We start from the raw sequence: 18,899 nt of genomic DNA on the forward strand, positions 1-18,899 counted from the left end.
ATTCTTTTGATGCAGTCCAGAATACTGTTGGCCTTCTGGGCTGCGAGCATATGCTGTCAAGGTTTTGGTCTACAACAACCTCCAAGTCGTTCTCAGCAGAAGGGCTTCTCTCAAGTTCTTTCTCCAGTCTGTACACATACCTGGGCTTGCATGATACTAGTGTATTACCTTGCACTTGGCCTTGTTGAGTCCTCCGTAGGTTCTCATGGGCCTACTTTTCAAGCTTATACAGGTCCCTTTGGATGGCACCCCTTTCTTCAGTCATTTCAACTGCACCTCTCAGCTCACTGTTGTCAGCAAACTTGTTGACACTGCCTTCAATCCCACTATGTCATTGATAAAGATGTTGAAGAGCAGAGGTCCCAAGATAGACACCTGGGGTGTGTAACTTGTTACTGGTCTCCATGTGAACACAGATCCATTGACCACAATCCTCTGACTGCAACCATCTAACTAGTTCTTTATCCACTGAATAATCCATTCTTTGAACCCATATCTCTCAAATAGTCTATGTAGTTTACCTTTTTCTCTCACACTGGAATGGCCTGCCAGGGGAGGTGGTGGAGTCGCCATCTCTGGCAGTGTTCAAGAGGCATCTGGAGGAGGAGCTGCGAGATATGGTTTAATAGCTTGTGGTAGCAGTGGTAGTGTGAAGACGGTTGGACTAGATGATCTTATAGGTCGTTTCCAACCTTGTGATTCTATGATTCTATGATTCTATGAAATTTAGAGATAAGAATGTGATACTGGACCATATTAAAGGTCTTGAAGAAGCCCAGGTCGATAACATCAGTTGCTCTTCTTTTGCCCACTGACTGTATCACTCCATCCTAAAAGGCCATCAGATTGATCTTTCTGTGGTGAAGCCATGTCTCACACATGCCCTAATATGTTTTCCAGAAGGATCTGTTCTACAATCTACGATCTTCCAAGGCATAGATGTTAGGCTTACTGTCCTGTACAACTCTGAGTCTCCCTTTCTTAAAAAAGCGAGTGCTGTTCCCAGTCACAAAAGACTTCACCTGACAGCCATGACTTTTTGAATATGATGGAGAGTGACTTGGCAACTACATCAGCGAGTTCCTTCATAATACTCAGATGCATATCATAATGTCCCACAGCTTTATAACATTCAATTTCATCAGATGTGCTCAAACTTGCACTTTCTTTGCAGTCAGAGGGATTTTTCTCTCCCAACACCTGTCTAGAAGTTCAGAGACTTGAGAGGTGTGAAAAGCCTGACTGCCCATGAAGACTGAAGAAAAGTATTAATTGAGTACCTCAGTCTTCTTCAAATCTGTTGTTGCCATTTCTCCCTTCTCATTTATCAGAGAGGGTACATTCTCCATGGCCTTTCTCTTTTGACCCATGTACATGCTGAATCCCTACTTATTAATTTACACAACCATTCCTAAGTTCAATTCTAACTCTGTCTTGCCTTTTCTGATCCCATCTCTACACATACGGACAGCATCCCTGTATTTTTTCCAGGCAATACATCCCTGCTTCCACTGCTAAAAACAGATTGGTAGTGTCTTAGTTTATATTGAATCATTGAAGATTTGCCTTAAGGACAACTGAAAGCCATAAATGGACTCACATCACCTTTCTCAGATGCTGTACAATGCCTCTTGAAATTCAAGAACTTTATTTGATGGCAGATGCAAGATAGCAAAGTCACCAACAGAAAAGAAACTATTTCCATGCATCAATGTTTATGAAAAAATTTTCATTAAATGAAGTGGATAGTTTCATATGCTCACTAATCAGGAATAGGAAAATACTTGTTGTCTGTTCAAATAAGGTCTTTAGTATTATTGATTTGCTGTGAAACAAACTCAGGTGGATATGAAATTTGTTTAGGACTGCAGCATACAAGGAAATTTAATTCACCTTAATCACTTGTAAATGCTCTGTTGACTCTGATTATTTTGAAGTAATTATTTATGAGGATTTCCAATGTTTGCTACCACAAGAAGTAAAAAATCAAACTGAAACTACTATGCTGAATGTCAGAGAAAAAAAAATAATTTCATTGAATGTGTTTTAGTTGATGTCATTAATTTTACCTTACTTTTACCAAATTCAATGTGCAGAAAATCTTATACCAAGTAAGACTGTAAAATTGTATATTATTAGCAATTCACTACAAATCAAAGCATCAAAGATCTAGAAATCTCTATGGTAATGAAGAACAGTGGAAGACTAAGTTCATCAGGACTCTAAAGTTAAATGCCTGATAATACAGAAAGCACAGACATCATCTAAGTCCATGGAAGGGCTCAATCTGCTCGATATCATAACTTGTCACTGTTCTGAGCACAGAATACAAACAACATAGATGCTTCCCAAAATCACAGAATCGTAGGGATTGGAAGTGACCCTCTGGTGGGATTTGAATATCTCCAGAGAAGGAAGCATTACAACCTGTCTGGGCAGCTTGTTCCAGTGCTGTGAACTTCCAAGTAAAATAGCTCTTTCTCATATTCAGACGGAATTTCCTGTCTCCATTTTATGCCTGCTTCCCCTTGTCCTGTCACAGGGCACCACCAAAAGAACCTAACCCCATCCTACTGACAACCATCCTTTAGATATTCATGTTTTGATAAGATCCCCTCTCAGCCTTCTTTTCTCCATGATGAACTCAGGTCTCTTAGCATTTTCTCATAAGAGAGATTCTCCAGGTCCTTCGTGATCTCCATAGCCCTCTGCTGGACGTTCCTTAGAAATCCCTCATTTTTCTTGAACTGGGGAACCCAATACTCCACAACAAGAAACAGAAGGCAAAATGATTAAAAATTAAAGGCATTTAGCTTTAGGTTCTAAGAGATGCGTGTATGTTTTTAAATTGTCTTATATCATGATTCTTAAAACATAGTGATTAGAGTTAATGTACAAAGGAATTTTTAGAAGACTTGGTTTATAGGAGTGAGTGCACGTGTTTGAAAATCTTGTTGTAGTACCCAATTTTGCTGTAAAACTTAAATTTTGGTGTTGTGCTTGAAAATACCATTATCGAAATTCAACTACTTTAGAAACCATTGAATATCTATTTTTCTCATGTTAAAAAAACATAGTAAGCTGTCTTTTCATTAGAACAGTATGGCAAGCATGCAAAAAGACATTATCTGAAGATGTCCTGTGCTGTTTTTCATTTAACATACTTTTGAAATGCTATTGGTATGGTTCAAGATGAGATAGATTTCTGTAACAGACATTTATTACAAAAAACTTACATGGAATAGTTGTTTGGAAAAATCACCACAAGAACAACTCTACTGAGAGAAACCAAATATTGGTTTGATGCAATATCACCCTCCACAGTTGGTCAAAGAAGTTGTACAGAGAATAATATAAGACTAGGATATTTATTCTTCCTTTCAAACAGTAATCTCATTTCATGCCCCTTCTGTCTTGTATTGTGAATAATTACTCCCTTGCCACCCACAGTTACAGATGTTGTGATGTTCCCTTTGAGTTGTCTCTTTTTCAGGTTAAACATTTTCAGTTTATTCCACAAACAAAATAACTTCTGTGTTCTTTGTCATTCTTTCTGTCTGCATCTTTACTAACTATACCACATAGTTCCTGGCATGGCATAAACAGATTTTTACCATATTAAGATAAAGGTGTATCATGGATTCTTAAATTGATAATTTTTGTCATTTGCACCTTTCCTACCAGCTCATGGGATTGTTATTGCTGTTGTTTTTGCCACTACTAAGTTTTTATATTTCCGTAAAATGAAGTATTTTAACTCCAGACACTGGTTCCTGAATCATAATACCTTACTCTGAGTAAGCTTCTGAGCCCACGTTTTTGCAGGTACAAGTATTTGTATATGTAGATCTTGCATATTTATCTTTTTGTTCTATTTGGTAAATACTTTTTTTTTTTATTTTTTTTTTTATTTTTTTATTTTTCAGTGTGGGTTTGTGAACACACAAGCTAGATGTGATTACATCCTTAAAGGCACTAGATCTGATTTTCATTGACCTCAAAATCCCTTTTGACCAAAGAGGTACCCACTCTAAAACTACTGACAGTATGATTATAGTGTGTTTTAATTTAGACAGTATTCATATTCAGATTGCAAATCCTGCTAGAACAATTTAGAGAGATTTAATTTGCCCAGGGTACACATTGCTGGAATATGGAAAAAGATGAGAGATGCACAAAAATGTACCTACACATATAGCAGGTAACTCACACAAAGGTTTGCATAAAATAGATCACAGTCTCGTGTTCACTGTGGATGCTATAATACTTGATGTACATTGCACTGCTGTCTGTATTTATTTCTTCTTTACATTTAAAAGGAGTTTTAATTTAAAATCAAAACATATTTTCATGCATTTCATTTTATCATATGTTACTTCAATGAAAAGTCTCAACAGTACTTCAGTTCCAATGTAAGAATGTGAGAATCTTTCTTTGTTTTTTGACTCAAAGCTTGCTTTCTGAGATATTTCTTGTGATAAGACTCTGATTGATTTGTTGAGGAGGCAAGTGATGGGTGCTACCGTGTGAAAGCCCCTTCCTCCAGAGCTGCTTACCTCCGGAAGAGAGTGCTCAGGAGTGTTTACTGGCTGAAGATCTGGCCTGTGACTAAATAGCTCCAGCCTGGTATGGGAAAACTGGGGAATGGTACCATCGTGTCCTGTGAAAAACAGGATAAAGATGGGCATCCCTGCTCCCTCTTATCTGCTGGCACGGCCCGGAAGGTGGGAACAATGGAGTTTCTGCTGAGATCCCAGAGCCAGAAGCTGCCACTCCAAGGAGAGCTGACTCAACCACTTTGGATTGGAGCTGTCACTCCAAAGACAGCTGACTTGACCACTTTGAAAGTATTGAAAAGGAGCCATCATCACCATGGTCGTCGTCGTGGTTATCGTTGTCAACAGAACAATAACACCTGATGACCCACCGCTATGGAAGATCAATGACTGAACTACGAACCTCGCTGGATCCATGGTGGTGACTATGTCCCTCTTGCTTCCTATAAAGACTCCTTGCTTCTTCTTTCTTACCTTTTCTATCGCCCTCCTTCCCTTCCCCATTACCCTAATTCATAATAGCGTCCGTCCTCCCCTTCACCATCTCCCTAATTAACACCTGTAATAAACTGGTCGGACCAACATTTGAACCGTTGTTTCTTAATCTCAGGCCGGGGATATAGATATTAAAAGAACCTCCTCTCCCTCCTATAAATCGGAGCGAGACAAAGAATGAAACAAAATTTTTCTTAACCATTCAGCCCGATATGTTCTAAGTCTATCACAGAATCACAGAATGGCCAGGGTTGGAAGGGATCTCAAGGATCATGAATCTCCAACCCCCCTGCCACATGCAGGGCCACCAACCTCCTCATTTAATGCTAGATCAGGCTGCTCAGGGCCCCATCTAATCTGGCCTTAAATACTTCCAGGGACGGGGCATCCACAACCTCTCTGGGCAGCCTGTTCCAGCACCTCACCACTCTCTCTGTAAAGAATTTCCCCCTGACATCCAACCTAAATCTCCCCTCCCTCAACTTAAAACCATTTCCCCTCGTCCTGCAATTATCTACCCTTTCAAAGAGTTGATTCCCCTCTCCTCTGAGGCTCCCTGAGTATATGATGAGAAGAGACATATCACAGATTTTTATTCCTTGATCTTGTAATTTCTTACTCAAAATCAGACCTTTAAAATGTCTTCATTTCTGAAAATCAGTTTGCATTATTGCTCATGGTGACTAAGTGTCATAAAATATATATAAGCGTGTTTTTGGTGGTTTTTTTTTTTTTTTTTTCCTTTTCTATAGTAGCTACAAACACCCTCGTAAAATATTTGTAAGTTTCAGGATCTTTTTCTTTCCCCCTTTCCCTTCCCTCCCCAACTTATAGCTATCCCTAAGCACATCTCCAGAGCTCCCAGCAGAGCTCACATGTAATAGAAAAACAGTGTGTTCAGTGTTTATACTTGATAGAAAAAGGATCATTTGAAAGAATACAAAAAAATTATTGCTATCAAAGCAGATGTTTTTTTTTGATACCATAGCTATATAACATAGGAAGAAGGAAAAGAAAGACACAGTGAGTTTGACCTTTCACAAGACTTAATAATAATGTCTATATTTTGATTTATTCTAACTCAAAAATTAAAAAAGGAATGTTACACATAAAATTACTGAGAAAAGCATGTTTAGTTTGTTTCCTGAATGAAACTCATCCTTGTGGTTTTGCAGAATTGCAGATTGTCTTTTGATTTGCCCCAAGGCACTTCTACCTCCTATGCAAAATCAGTTGCAGCTAATTCCTTGTTTTTTACTACAGAGCCACTACCTTGGATGATTAAAAATCTTTTATGTTGGAATATTTACTGTCTTTTCATTAGTGTGTGCTGGGGATAGGAGACCTGGAGGAGAATGTTCTGAAGTTCTGAGAAATCTTTAGATCTTTTGGGGATGGCAGGAAAGGGAAATTTCCACTTATTTTATTATTATGAGTTGAAATTCTCTGAAGTATTCCTTCCTGAGAACACATTTTCTAATGAGACATTTTTGAATTTGTCACATGCGAATCTTTAACCAAACACACTTCCTGCTTTCAGTTGAGGTCTCTTGCTAATGGCTGGTATGATGCCATATTTTGGATTTAGAAAAAAAAACATTTGTTAATAGCATCAATATTTTAGCTGTTGCTAAGAAGTGCTTACACAGAGTCAAGGACTTTCCAATTTTGTGTAATGCCCTGCCAACAGGATGCACAAGAACATGGGATGACACGACCAGGACACCTGACCCAAGCTGGATATCCAAAGGAATATTCCATAACATATGGCATTGTGCTGAACAATTAAGCTTGGGGATCTGGATACAGTGCTGGGAGCAAGACAGTTCTGAGGGAGCACTTGGGCATGGGTTGGCAGATGGTAAACAATCACATTGTGAATCACCTATTTTCTATATATATGTATATTATTATTAATATTGTTTTCATTTCCTTTTCTGTCCTATTAAGTTTTCTTTATCTCAACCCACATTTTTTTTTTTTTGATTCTTCTTCCTCATGCCATTGTGAGGAGAGAGTGAATGAGTGTGTTGGACTTAGCTGCCTGCTGGGTTAAACCACAATTCAGGTGCTGTTTCAAAATTTGGAGTAGATGATCAGACAGAGGTTTGCAAAGGAAAGCAGGAAAACAGAAGTTTCTGAGATGTGCACAAGAGTACAGGTTTAGCAATTAGCAGTGAGATATTTTACTGGATCTCTTAGACTCTAATATATTTATTCAATAGAATAATTGACCAGGTTTTTGGAAAACCTTTTTCCTGTCTACCAATATCTATGACAGTTTTGTCTTTTTTATCTTGTTCTATCCGAGGAATAACTGGGAAGTTTGAATACAAACTCTTCCTTTGTAAAATTTAGATAAATATGAGCCTTGAAAATGTCTATACATGCTTTAACTAGCTGTCCAATGACTATTCTGGAACTACAAATCAGTCTGCTGGAGCTGTTCCAATTTCGTACTATCTATTGCATTAGAAAGAGACTTTGACTTATCTTGATTCATATAATCATAGAATCATAGAATGCATTAAGTTGGAAGAAACCTTAACATCTCTTGCTAAGTTTGATTCCACCTGCACCTTGGCTTTCCTTGTGCTATCTCTGCATGTCCATACAGCACGCTTATATTCTTTCCAGGCCATTCATTCCTCTTTTCACCACTTATACTTTTCTTTCTTTTCCCTCAGTTTGACCAGCAGGACCTTGCTCAGCCGTGGTGGTTTCCCACCTCCTCTGCTTGATTTCTTATGCAGGGGGGTGGAGAACTCCTGTGCTCTCAGAAAGGTTTCCTTAAAGTGCTGCCAGCTCTGTTCTTTTCTATGTCCCGAAGTACAGTTTCCCAGCTGATCTCATCTAATACTTTAAACAGCTGGATGTTTCGTCTCCAGAAGTTCAGGATCCTGGCTCCATGCTTTGTCAGGCCCACATTCCTTGAAATCACAAACTTGACCAAAGCATGGTTACTACAGCTCAGGCTGCCTCCACACTTAACCTCTTTAAACTAGTTCTCTTTCATGTAACTGAGCTTGAAACAGGAGGTTAGCATAACTTTATTTCAGAGTGATGAGATCCTTTGATGAAATTTGCCATGTTTAATCTTGACACAACACCTACTTTTATTTGTTTGTTTGTTTATTACAAAATCTGCTTCTCTGTGCAAGGGTGCCTTGAATGATTTTACTGCTAAGTTGTATAACTTTCTTCTTAAAGAAAGTTAAGGGTTGTAGCAACAAATATTGCTAATGTGTTACCTCCAATATCAGCCACAGCTGAAGCTACCTCATACCAAGAACAGTAAAACAAACAGTTGTAGCAAGTAGTAACAAACCAGATTAGATGTTTTGACTAAGCAGTTGTACCAAATTATCTTAAAAATTGCGGAAGTAAGGCTTCAAGTTCTGTAAAATTGTGGCCTCTCAGAAGGACAGAAAGGACAGAAAAAATCCCCACAGCTGCAGTTCAAAAGCCACAGTAGTTTTACTACTGGAGTAGACTTGAAAATGGTTTGGATACACCTTGATAGTTACTATATGAAGGCTCTGAAATAGAGAAGGGAGCAGCATATTCTGTCCAGAAAAATGCTGGGGTGGTCTTGAAACAATTATGAATTTCACTATTACCACATATTTATCTCAAAAGAATCTACTTGGCTGTTAGTAACAGAGTATATTAATATTGTCAATCAGTTATTTTGCATTTTATATGACTTTCTCCAATTTACCAAAGAACAAACAATAACACTAAACTTAGAAGACTAAATAAATAAAACAGAATCATAGAAATCACAGAATCACCAAGTTTGGAAAGGACCTCCAAGTTCATCCAGTCCAACTGTTCAGTTATCACTAATATTTCCCCACTAAACCATGTCCATCAGTACATCTAAACAGTTCTTGAACACCTCCAGGGACAGTGACTCAATTACTTCTCTGTATTTCCCTGTGCAGGCACTGTACATTCCAGTGCCTGAATTTCTTTAACAAAGCTGATGACCTGATTGGCATATTGCATAGTCTGAGACAAATTAACAAAACTAAAGCAATTCTTATTTTATTCTAACACTGAGTTTTATTTCTGATTTGATTAATAACAACATTTGCTTAAGTTAAGAAAATATTGCTTTTATTGCTTTTTTTAAATTTATTTATACAAATATGCTCTGGAAATAAGATGAGCTACATTTGGAGGACAATAAGACTTGGGGGGATATTTTTTAGTATTATTTTATTTTACCAGAACAAAGCAGGTAGGAAAAATCTTTTTAACTGACTTTTCATTATTTACAAAAATATATGTTCAAATTTTGTGCTGACAGACAGGAAAACTTGTGGTTGCTGTGCAATTCCTTTTCCATCTTTGGATATTCTCCAGCATACACAATTAGTACAGCAGTTCCTATATATTATTTGATCAAAGGAGTTCTTAAGGGAGGTAAGTAGTCCCTTTAAGAGAAGTCCACGGTAAAATTAAATTAGAAATGGAAAAAGAAAATATGGATTGGTATCCATATTTAAGAAGTATCAAGTTTAAACCCACAAATAAGTTATTTTAATCTAGGGATCTTCTTCTCATTACAGAATCAGCTTGTTATGGTATGCCTCCTTCTGATGGCCAACAAAGCATGCAGGATAACCAACTTACACTTATGGAAAATTCTGCAATCTGATTATAAATGTGATGGCAAAATATAAGTCACACAATTTTTGTTTTCAGTCTATTTAAGTGATTCTGTTTTGGATTCTGAATATAAGCAGATTCTTTTAGAACCAAATAGTTCTCTGACATTGGAGATAAGTCAGCAGTCTAGCACATATAATCTTCTTAAACTACACACACAAAGAAAAATGTATTAGATGAAATGTTTACTACTATTGACCCAAAGCAAACTGTAGTTGTTAGTAACACGCATACAAGATACATTCACTCAAACTTCATTAAAGTTTCTAGTTCTACCCCAAAGGAAAATAGTAGATGTGGTTTAAGTCAATTAAATAGATCACTGGTATGACATGATTTTCATATTTGACAGTATCTCAAATGTCTTGAGAAGAAAAAGACCCTTCACATGTGTGGAAAAGTTCAGAATCATGTCTCAGATTTATTAGTCATCCTTCAATACCTTGAGACCAATTCAATTTGTCAGAGCTGGATATCATTGCCATTTTCTACAGAATCCTGAGTTTTAAATCAAGGCCAAAATAGCATCTAACCTTGGAGTGAAAAAGAATTTATAGTATTGCTGGAAGGGCCATGTCTCAAAGGAATTTAAATCTTTTGAATAATCCATTCTGATTTTTTTCTCCCCAGAGGTGTAAAAGAGGACAGCTGCTACTATGTTTAACTGAGTAGCTAATAAAATCACATGTGCGGCAAGAGCGATCCACACAGCAGAAATAATATATTCATCTTCAAAACTTATCTTAAATTAGGTTTTCAAAGAAGAATCTTGCACGGTCTTTTAATCTGTTTTATGTAACTGAGAGATTTGTCTTTGGACAATTTTAACTTATTTTTTCTTGTAAAGAGATGAGTTGGGAAGAGTACTTTTGAGTTTATAGGAAACACGTTATGGCAGAAATTGCATCAAGCCACATTATGCCATATCAGATATGTATGGAGTATATATATTTTTATATATGTACATACATTTCAAGCACACAAATAGCTGTCAGAATTGTACAAGTTCCCACTATAAGAATTGTTTCAGTTGCTTTTAATTCTGCCAAAATTTAACCAAACAAGATGAAGTTTGCCATTGCAACTGTGTGCTTCAGGGTGACGTTTTATTTTAACTAAAATTTATTTTCTCTCTGACAACTAAGTAAAAAGACTAGTATACTGATCCTTTTATTATTCTTTTTTTTTTTTAATTTTTCTTTTTTTAATATATTATAAAACTCTGACGCTTCTGTCTTTAACAAGTTGAAGCAGTAAAAATCCCTGAAATAGAATCTTGAAGTTCACTGAAGATGTGTATTTTACCATCTTTGTGATTATTTGCCTGAATTTAATTAGATACCAAGCCCTTAAAGTAGCATAGTCTGTAAACGCTTAGTGAAAATGTTTTATTATCTGGAATTCTTGAATTCTCTATGTGGTAAGCATGTCCCATCTTAAGGATGCATGGGACTTTTTCAAGCTCTGAGGTGAGTGTAAGACACTGGTGCCTGATTTACAAACACAAATTTGTGCCTCAAATGCTGTCAGTGTCCTTCCATTCTCATCCAAAGAGTGTGAAGTTCCTAGAGAAAGCTATATACTGTTGTATAGGACAATTGGAAATGAACTCTGCCAGGGCCAATAGAGACTGCTGTCCAAGCAAGGGTGTAGAAGGACCAAGAAAGAGATAGAGACGGCTGACAGTAAAGTATAAGACTGGAGATTTTATGTGGCTGATGAACTATATGAACACAGAAAGTGAGAGAACTGGGTAGGGGTTTTCTCAGGATCTGCAGTTTGGATAAGGTGATTAAGACAAGATTCATGAGAAGACATATAACTGAGATGAGCTCAGAAAGCAAGAAGATACGTAAAAGATTGAGGCCAATGCCAGAGATCAAGATTTGAATGTGAGATGTTTCAACAGTTCAAGAGCTAGATAAAGAGAAACTATACCTATGTGAGTGAGGTACATGAATTAGCAGTAAACTAGAGAAAGAAAAATATAACTAAAACTGAATTCCACAGCACTTCACAGAACAATCTAGAGATACATTAGCTATCAGTGCTATCATACAAGTTAATATAGAAGACCTGCAGGCTTGCACATTCTCTGCTTCTGTATTTTCACAAGCCAACATTAACTTCTTACTCATATTTACTGTGGGTAGTCTGCTTAGCATTCAAGTTGCAAAATGTTAATTCTACCTCTTCAACAGGAACAAATAGTTAAGTACAGAAATAGATTTATTTAACATTTTTAAGCTTTGATAATAGAACAACAGAATGAAAACACTGAAAGCACCTAGCTAAACTACGTGTAAATAAATAAAGAAAGAAACAAATCCAAGATGATATTAAATGGAAAAAATACACAGTAACCACGTTTACTTTAGAGAAGAAGGAGTTAGAATTCTGTTTGAAATTTTGACAATTTTTTTCACTAATTCATTCAACAAGTCTGAAGTGTTCCATTCTATGATATCAGTAACTGAGATATTAAAACTTGCCATGACACTTATAGACTATTAGCAACAAAGAAAAAGCTGCATAATAATAATTAAAAACAATAAAAAAGTTAAAATATTTCTTGAGGTGTTGGCTATTTTTGTGGTCTTTTTCTAATCACAGTGGCAGTGGAAATAATTGTATGTACTTAATTAACATATTTCTTCTGCAAAGTTGAAATTTCTTTCAGAAAAGTAGATACAACAGGCTTTTATAACAAGTAATCTTTTAATATTTAAAAGGATACCTACCTTTATCCTCTGTAAATACATTGCTGATGGCTGTATTTACAGATCAAGTTTCACAGGTTTACATGGTGCTCCTACTCAGACAACCAAAATGAGACATTTTGAAAGCAAAATTGAATAAAGAAAGAACAAATGAGCAAAAATATAGTAGAAGGAACAAAGTTTCTTACAAACATACTAAATGTATAAAAGTGGAACAGATATTTTGCTAGTGTTAAAGCAAACTGGCAGAATTTTTTTGTGTTGGCTTACAGACATAAAATAATTTAAAGAAAAATTGTTAATAGAATCATAGAATCATAGAGTTGTTTTGGGTTGCAAGGGACCTTTAAGATCATCTAGTCCCACCCCCCTGCTATAGGCAGGGATACCTCCCTCTAGACCAGGTTGCTCAATGCCCCATCTAGCCTGTCTTTGAATGATTTCAGAGAGAAGGCATTCATAAAGTCCCTGGGCAACCTGTTCCAGTGTCTCGCCACCCTCACAGTAAATAATTTCTTCTTAATAACTAGTCTAAATCTACCCTCTTCCAGTTTAAAAGCATTTCCTCTTGTTCTGTCACAACATGCTTTTATAAAAAGTCCCTCCTTGGCTTTCCTGTAGGCCCCCTTCAGGTACTGAAAGGTTGCTTTAAGGTCTCCATATCCATATCTTCCAAGGTTCAAAAATTGAAAGGTAGCAGTCATTCTGAAGGCTGCAAAATTCATTTCTGCTCTTTCCATGCTTATACCAGAATGAAGAAAGCAGGTAACTGCCATTTCTCAGTTTCTCAGGCAGTGCTGATTGACATTCTGAAACTGAAAAATATTTATAACTACCCCGATGTTCATAATTTCCTTGGAATCAAAGAGACACAAAGTTGTTTCATACATTTCAAAATGTATTAATTTCATAATTTCTCTGTAATATGTGATTGAATCTACATTTTTTTTTGATTGAAAAGGACAGTTGAATAGATAGCAATGTTTAAAATGCCATACCAAATTGAACTGAACAGCAATGAAGTCTCCAGCATTGAACACATTGAATAGAGGCAGGCACCAAAGGCAGTCAGTGTTCTTAGTTTCCAAATGTGTTAAGAGCAGCATGAGATAGCACTTAAAGCAAAAGAGAGTGCTCTACAACATTGGGGGTGCTGATTGGCTGGTGATTTGTAACGTTGAATTGAATGTAATATAAATGCCTTTTGATTGTAAGACAACTTCAAAATTACTAAGATTTTAAACACTACTGATTATTCTAAATTATTAAATGAGCTGGAAGCAAATTACCTGTGAAGCCAGAATAAGCCTTGATGATTTGTATTAGTAGTAACAAAAACATGTTGATATTAGTAAGATTGAGAAATGAGTAAGTACTTTGCTTCTGGGAGTAAAAATCATCAGAATGTGCAGAGCTGACGTAGAAGTGGTATTCAAGATTCTTGGAAGATATTTTAAGATATATTAATTATTTTCCTGTGTGGAAGGAATATTAGGAGACTTCACATAATGAAGTTTCCAATCTTGAGCACTTTCTTTGTAGAATATATAGTGTAATGCAATGTAAAATAACAATATCGTTAGAGGGTAGATGGAGACCATAAAAGTACATTCTATCTTCTAGAAAATAATATTCTTCTAAAAGATTTCTGGTCAGGGATGGATGTTTTATATAGTTTTTATTGCTTTGCTATTATTTAAGTATCTGAAGTACCACTCAGTAGTTTTCATATTTCTCTAACAAACGTGTAAGTATCTGGCACAGATAGATTAAAGAACAAATTGCATTTTCTGAGACAAACAGTTCTTAGTTTAAAAAATGAGATCGCATGAACAGTTCTATTATAAAAAATGGCTAAGTATGCTAAAATTTTTTTTTAGCTCTGAAGTTACCAAGAAAAAATCTGAGTTTTATAATATAGAACATGCCACTGAAGTATTATTTTAAACTTTCTAGTATTTGTGATGTTATAAACTGGTTCCAGAATTAGAAGTTTTATTGGTATTGAGAGTTTTTAGCAAAGCACTTTAATCACGTTTAAATATCTTTGAAGTTCCATTGCCTCAACAATAATAAAGCATTAAAATTGTATGTACGCTGAAGAACTCTTTTTCTAAGTCATTTTTTTTGAGCCCCAGTTTTGAGTCTTGTGGCCTTTTCCTCAAAAAGTCTCTGTCTTTCTGAGAAAACTTTCACTCTTTGGCTCATATCCAAGACATCAATGTATGTCTGAAAAGATATGTCAGAGTTGATGAGGAGGGAAGTTGTATGGATGGTTGTCTTAAGTGGAATGGGATGGAAGTTAGGTTCATGTCCCCAAAACAGTGACTTTTTAGAGCTGCTCTGATAGCCTTATGCAGATAATTCCCATTTGCCTGTAAGGCTTTCTCCGACTGTTGTTTCTCTGTGTCCAGATCTGTTCTGAATGGTTCAGCTATCTTCATTCCATCCCTTCATCCTTTGCCAGAAGTCAGAAACCAAATATTCATCAATGTCCCCATGAATGGTGAAACTTTCAGCTGTCTTGGAATTTGGCTACTATACATTCAGGTAACCAATCTACATGCACCAGAGTTTATGCTATGCTTAAAAGTAGGCTTCTTTTCTGTAGGAGTCTTTCATGAGATTACAATTTCTCCTGCTCTCCTGGAGAGTTTGCAAGAGAAAGTTCCTTGTTATATGTGGAAAGTTTTCTGCTGAAGTAAATGTGAAAGGGAGAATGAAAATTTATGTCAGGAAAGCAAAACAGAAAATGCTGTATCTTTGGATTGTTGATCCAGATCCTGACCAAAGATGAGGAACACATCTTTGTTTTATCACAGGAGCCTTGAGCAGACTTTGAACATGCTGCAGGCTGTTACTCAAAAAAGAGCTGATTGTGTTAGTAGAGGAACAGGTTACTTCTATTACTAAGATTTCAACCATTATTATTATTTTGACTATTATTAGCTTTAATCCACTCATTGTTTGGCTCAAGGTTGCTTTGAACTGCAGCTCTAAGTTGTCAACTCTCCACATACAGTGAAGGAAAAGGCATGGACAAATTGTAATCTAGGTTGTGGGGTCCAGTACTGAAACATAGATAAGGTGGTGCTTAACCTATAATTTTTTATGTTGTTTCTTTATTTAACCCTGAAATATAACACTTATCAGTAATCTTAAAGAACACTGGGCAGCCTGATTTAGTGGTTGGCAACCCTGCCCATGGTAATGGGTTGGAACTGGATGGTTTTTAAAGGTCCTTCCAACATAAGCCACTCTATTCTATCTTTAATATTGGAAAAATGTAAGGTTTTGTAAACGTCCAGTAGTTGCTTTAGAATCAGTGATGCTTGGGTATGCAGACATATAAATAATTATAGCATAATAATGTCTTTTAATTGATAGGAATATCATGGATAATACATTGTTCACTTTACTTTTATTTATCATAATTTCTACTGAATCAACAGCAGACAATCTTATGTAGATGGAAATACTTTCTTCTGCTTTCTTTCGAAAAGAGAGAAACAAAACACCTTGGAAAAGATCAAAAGAAAATGAGATTCATATATCAATGTATAAAATACTTTATCTTCTGAACTGAATGTAACACAAATGATGCAAAACAACAACAACAAAAAAATCATGAATGTACACGTATGTGTTTGCACCACATAGCACATTTAAAGGAATTCATGGTAGGCAGAACTCTGCATATCTATCTACTTAAAGCTTGAATGGGAATGAAAGTCTGGAAATCTTTCCAACTTTTGTGAACATATCTTCAAGCGTATTTTAGTTCTTGTTGTAAAATCATGGAAATCTTACTATTTTTCACTGACATCTGTTCTCAAATATACTTTTTTAAAAGAGACAAGGAGTATAAAAATGTATCACTTCAATTTTCCTAGGAAACTGAAGTAACTTGCACACTAAGCTGCATAGCTTTTTTAACTGTACAACTAAGATATTGGAGGTATTAGCAAATTCTCTTATTAAAATATGTGAATACTTAACCTTGTGAGTGGTCTTTCTTTTATATTCAAGCCTACATTCAGAAACTTCATAACAAAATTGTACAACACAGGTGGTTTTTTTTGCTGTGGAATATGATTTATTGATATTGCAACTGTATTATTCAGGTCATTCGGTGGTAGTGGAAATACGTGGCCTCAAAATAGCTGAAACTAACAGAAAATTCTAAAAAAAGTGTTATATTCAAACCTGAGTTGTTTAGTGAAATGATAATCTTGCATGCATGTGGAAAAAAATCAGTAGAGTCTCAAATGAGAAGTAATAAATTATTGGTAAACATAATATCTGATTCTTGGCTTGGAACAAAGCTTATGTTTAATCAATAGCAACATTTAGTTTTCACAACTTTCACAAGCTAATAAATCCAAACAAGTTTATGAAACGTGAGAGATACTGCAATTTAATATAATCCATATCAGCCATATATTTTTCAAAAGATCACTTAAATGCACTTTGCAATACTTACATTAATACTTCTTTCCAAGACTGAGGATGCAGTTGTATTCTGATGCTTAAGGATTTTCATGTATATGATAACTTTCTTGACAGCATTCAAAGCAGATGGGCACCTAAGTCCCAGCCCACTGAGATGAGAATTTAGCCTTTGGCTCAAAGCACTCTGTTTCCATCACAAATTTTCCTATCTACCCATATCAAATTGAATAGTACTACAGTTGAAAATCTTATGCACTGTGAAATAGGAAATTTGCAGACATGGATGTTTTGAGTTCCAAACTACTTAAACCGTTCAGTAATAGAAATGTTCAGAGCAAATCTTCAGTAACTAGAGATTTAGTGAAGTTAAATTTAATATTGAAAAGTAATAATTGAAACTCATCTTTTATTGTTTTGATATGTATCATTAAAGAAGTTTGAGATTACAGCTAAAGCACAAATAAGCAGAATCTCACCTTTCCATGATTTAGAACAGATTTCTAGCTTTTGTTTTTGTTGTCGAGATTCGATTTTTGCTACAGATTCTTTATATGTAAGAAACACTTCTTTCACTTCATATCCTTTTTACTGCACTTTTCTTTTCCCCCCATATTCTTCCCTCATATTCTTCCCCCATATTATTCCCCCATATTCTTTCTGCAAAATTTTCATCCTTCCCAATAAACGTAACAAAAAAATTTTAATGGATTCATACATTCCATTCTTATTCTCAAGGTTTCTTATTACAATTATCTTAAACATAATGATTACTATCATATTTTTATGTAAAATTCTGTTGCAGTATCTTCTCCAAACGAAATCCCACAATCACTCTGCAATTGTTGAGAAATATTTTTGAGATTATAGCAATGGGTAAAGATGTCTGAAATCTTCTATTCTTTTCAATTAGATTATTGTTGTTTCTGTCTCTGATTTCTGAATTCGCTGGGCTGAAAGATGCAGAAGCTGGGGAAAAAAGAAATTATCTCCTAGAGTAAATGTGATTCCTGGTTCACAGACTCAGATAACCAGAGGCTGCAACAGCTATTAAGAAGACAAGGTCTCCATCTGGTCAACAGCACATAGAAGGATTTTTTCAACCCAGCCATGATTGTTTCTTTCAGCTCTTAGATAAAGCATTCCAACGGATCAGGACTCTCTAACTCTTGCAGGTAGAAAACTGCAATTTATGAGCCCTGCAGAATGCTATTCCTAGTAAGAGCTATGAGATTTTGCTACTGAGAGAAAAGATCTTGCCTCTCAGCATTGCAGATTGTCAAGGTTTGGAAAATCTGTAGGAGTCCTGTATATACTCCTAAAGCTATTCTCTCTTAGAAGTAGCAATTCAACAAAGCAAGGTGGTGCTCCCTGAACTGGTGAGACCGAACACATTCTTTCTACTCTTCCTGCAGCAAAATGGCATGCATCTTGCTGAGGCAGTAAGAAACATTTAGAATTACAAAATGGTGTCTAAGGCTGATATTTTTGTCCTCATAATATCTGAAGAAACAGTAATATTGTTTTCTTTTTGTCACAACTACTAGGTAAAAATTAATATATAAAAACAAGAAGAGAAAGAAAGGGATTTCAAAATAATCATATATTTGTCTTTGATATATTTTTTGATAGAAAAAATATTTTTTTGAATGGCATCTCATTTCAAGGACGAGATACCTGTTTAAAAATCTGTTTTATCTGTAAGCTAGAAAAAAAAGGACTTGAAATTTACCTTGCAAGACAAAAGATTCATATAATCATGGAATCGTTTGAATTGGAAAGCACATTTAAAGGTCAGCTAATCCAACTCCCCTGCCACGAGCATAGATACCTACAGCTAGATCAAGTTCCTCAGAGCTTGGTTCAGCATGACCTTGAACATCTCCAGTGACAGGGAATACACTACATCTCTGCTTCACGATGCTTATTATAAAAATCTTTTCCCTTATATCCAGTTTATAACTCCCCTCCGTGAGTTTGAAATCATTTCCCCTTGTTCTGT

Source organism: Phasianus colchicus, chromosome 6 (assembly GCF_987193195.1).
Source record: "Phasianus colchicus chromosome 6, bPhaCol1.hap1.1, whole genome shotgun sequence".
Taxonomy (NCBI): domain Eukaryota; kingdom Metazoa; phylum Chordata; class Aves; order Galliformes; family Phasianidae; genus Phasianus; species Phasianus colchicus.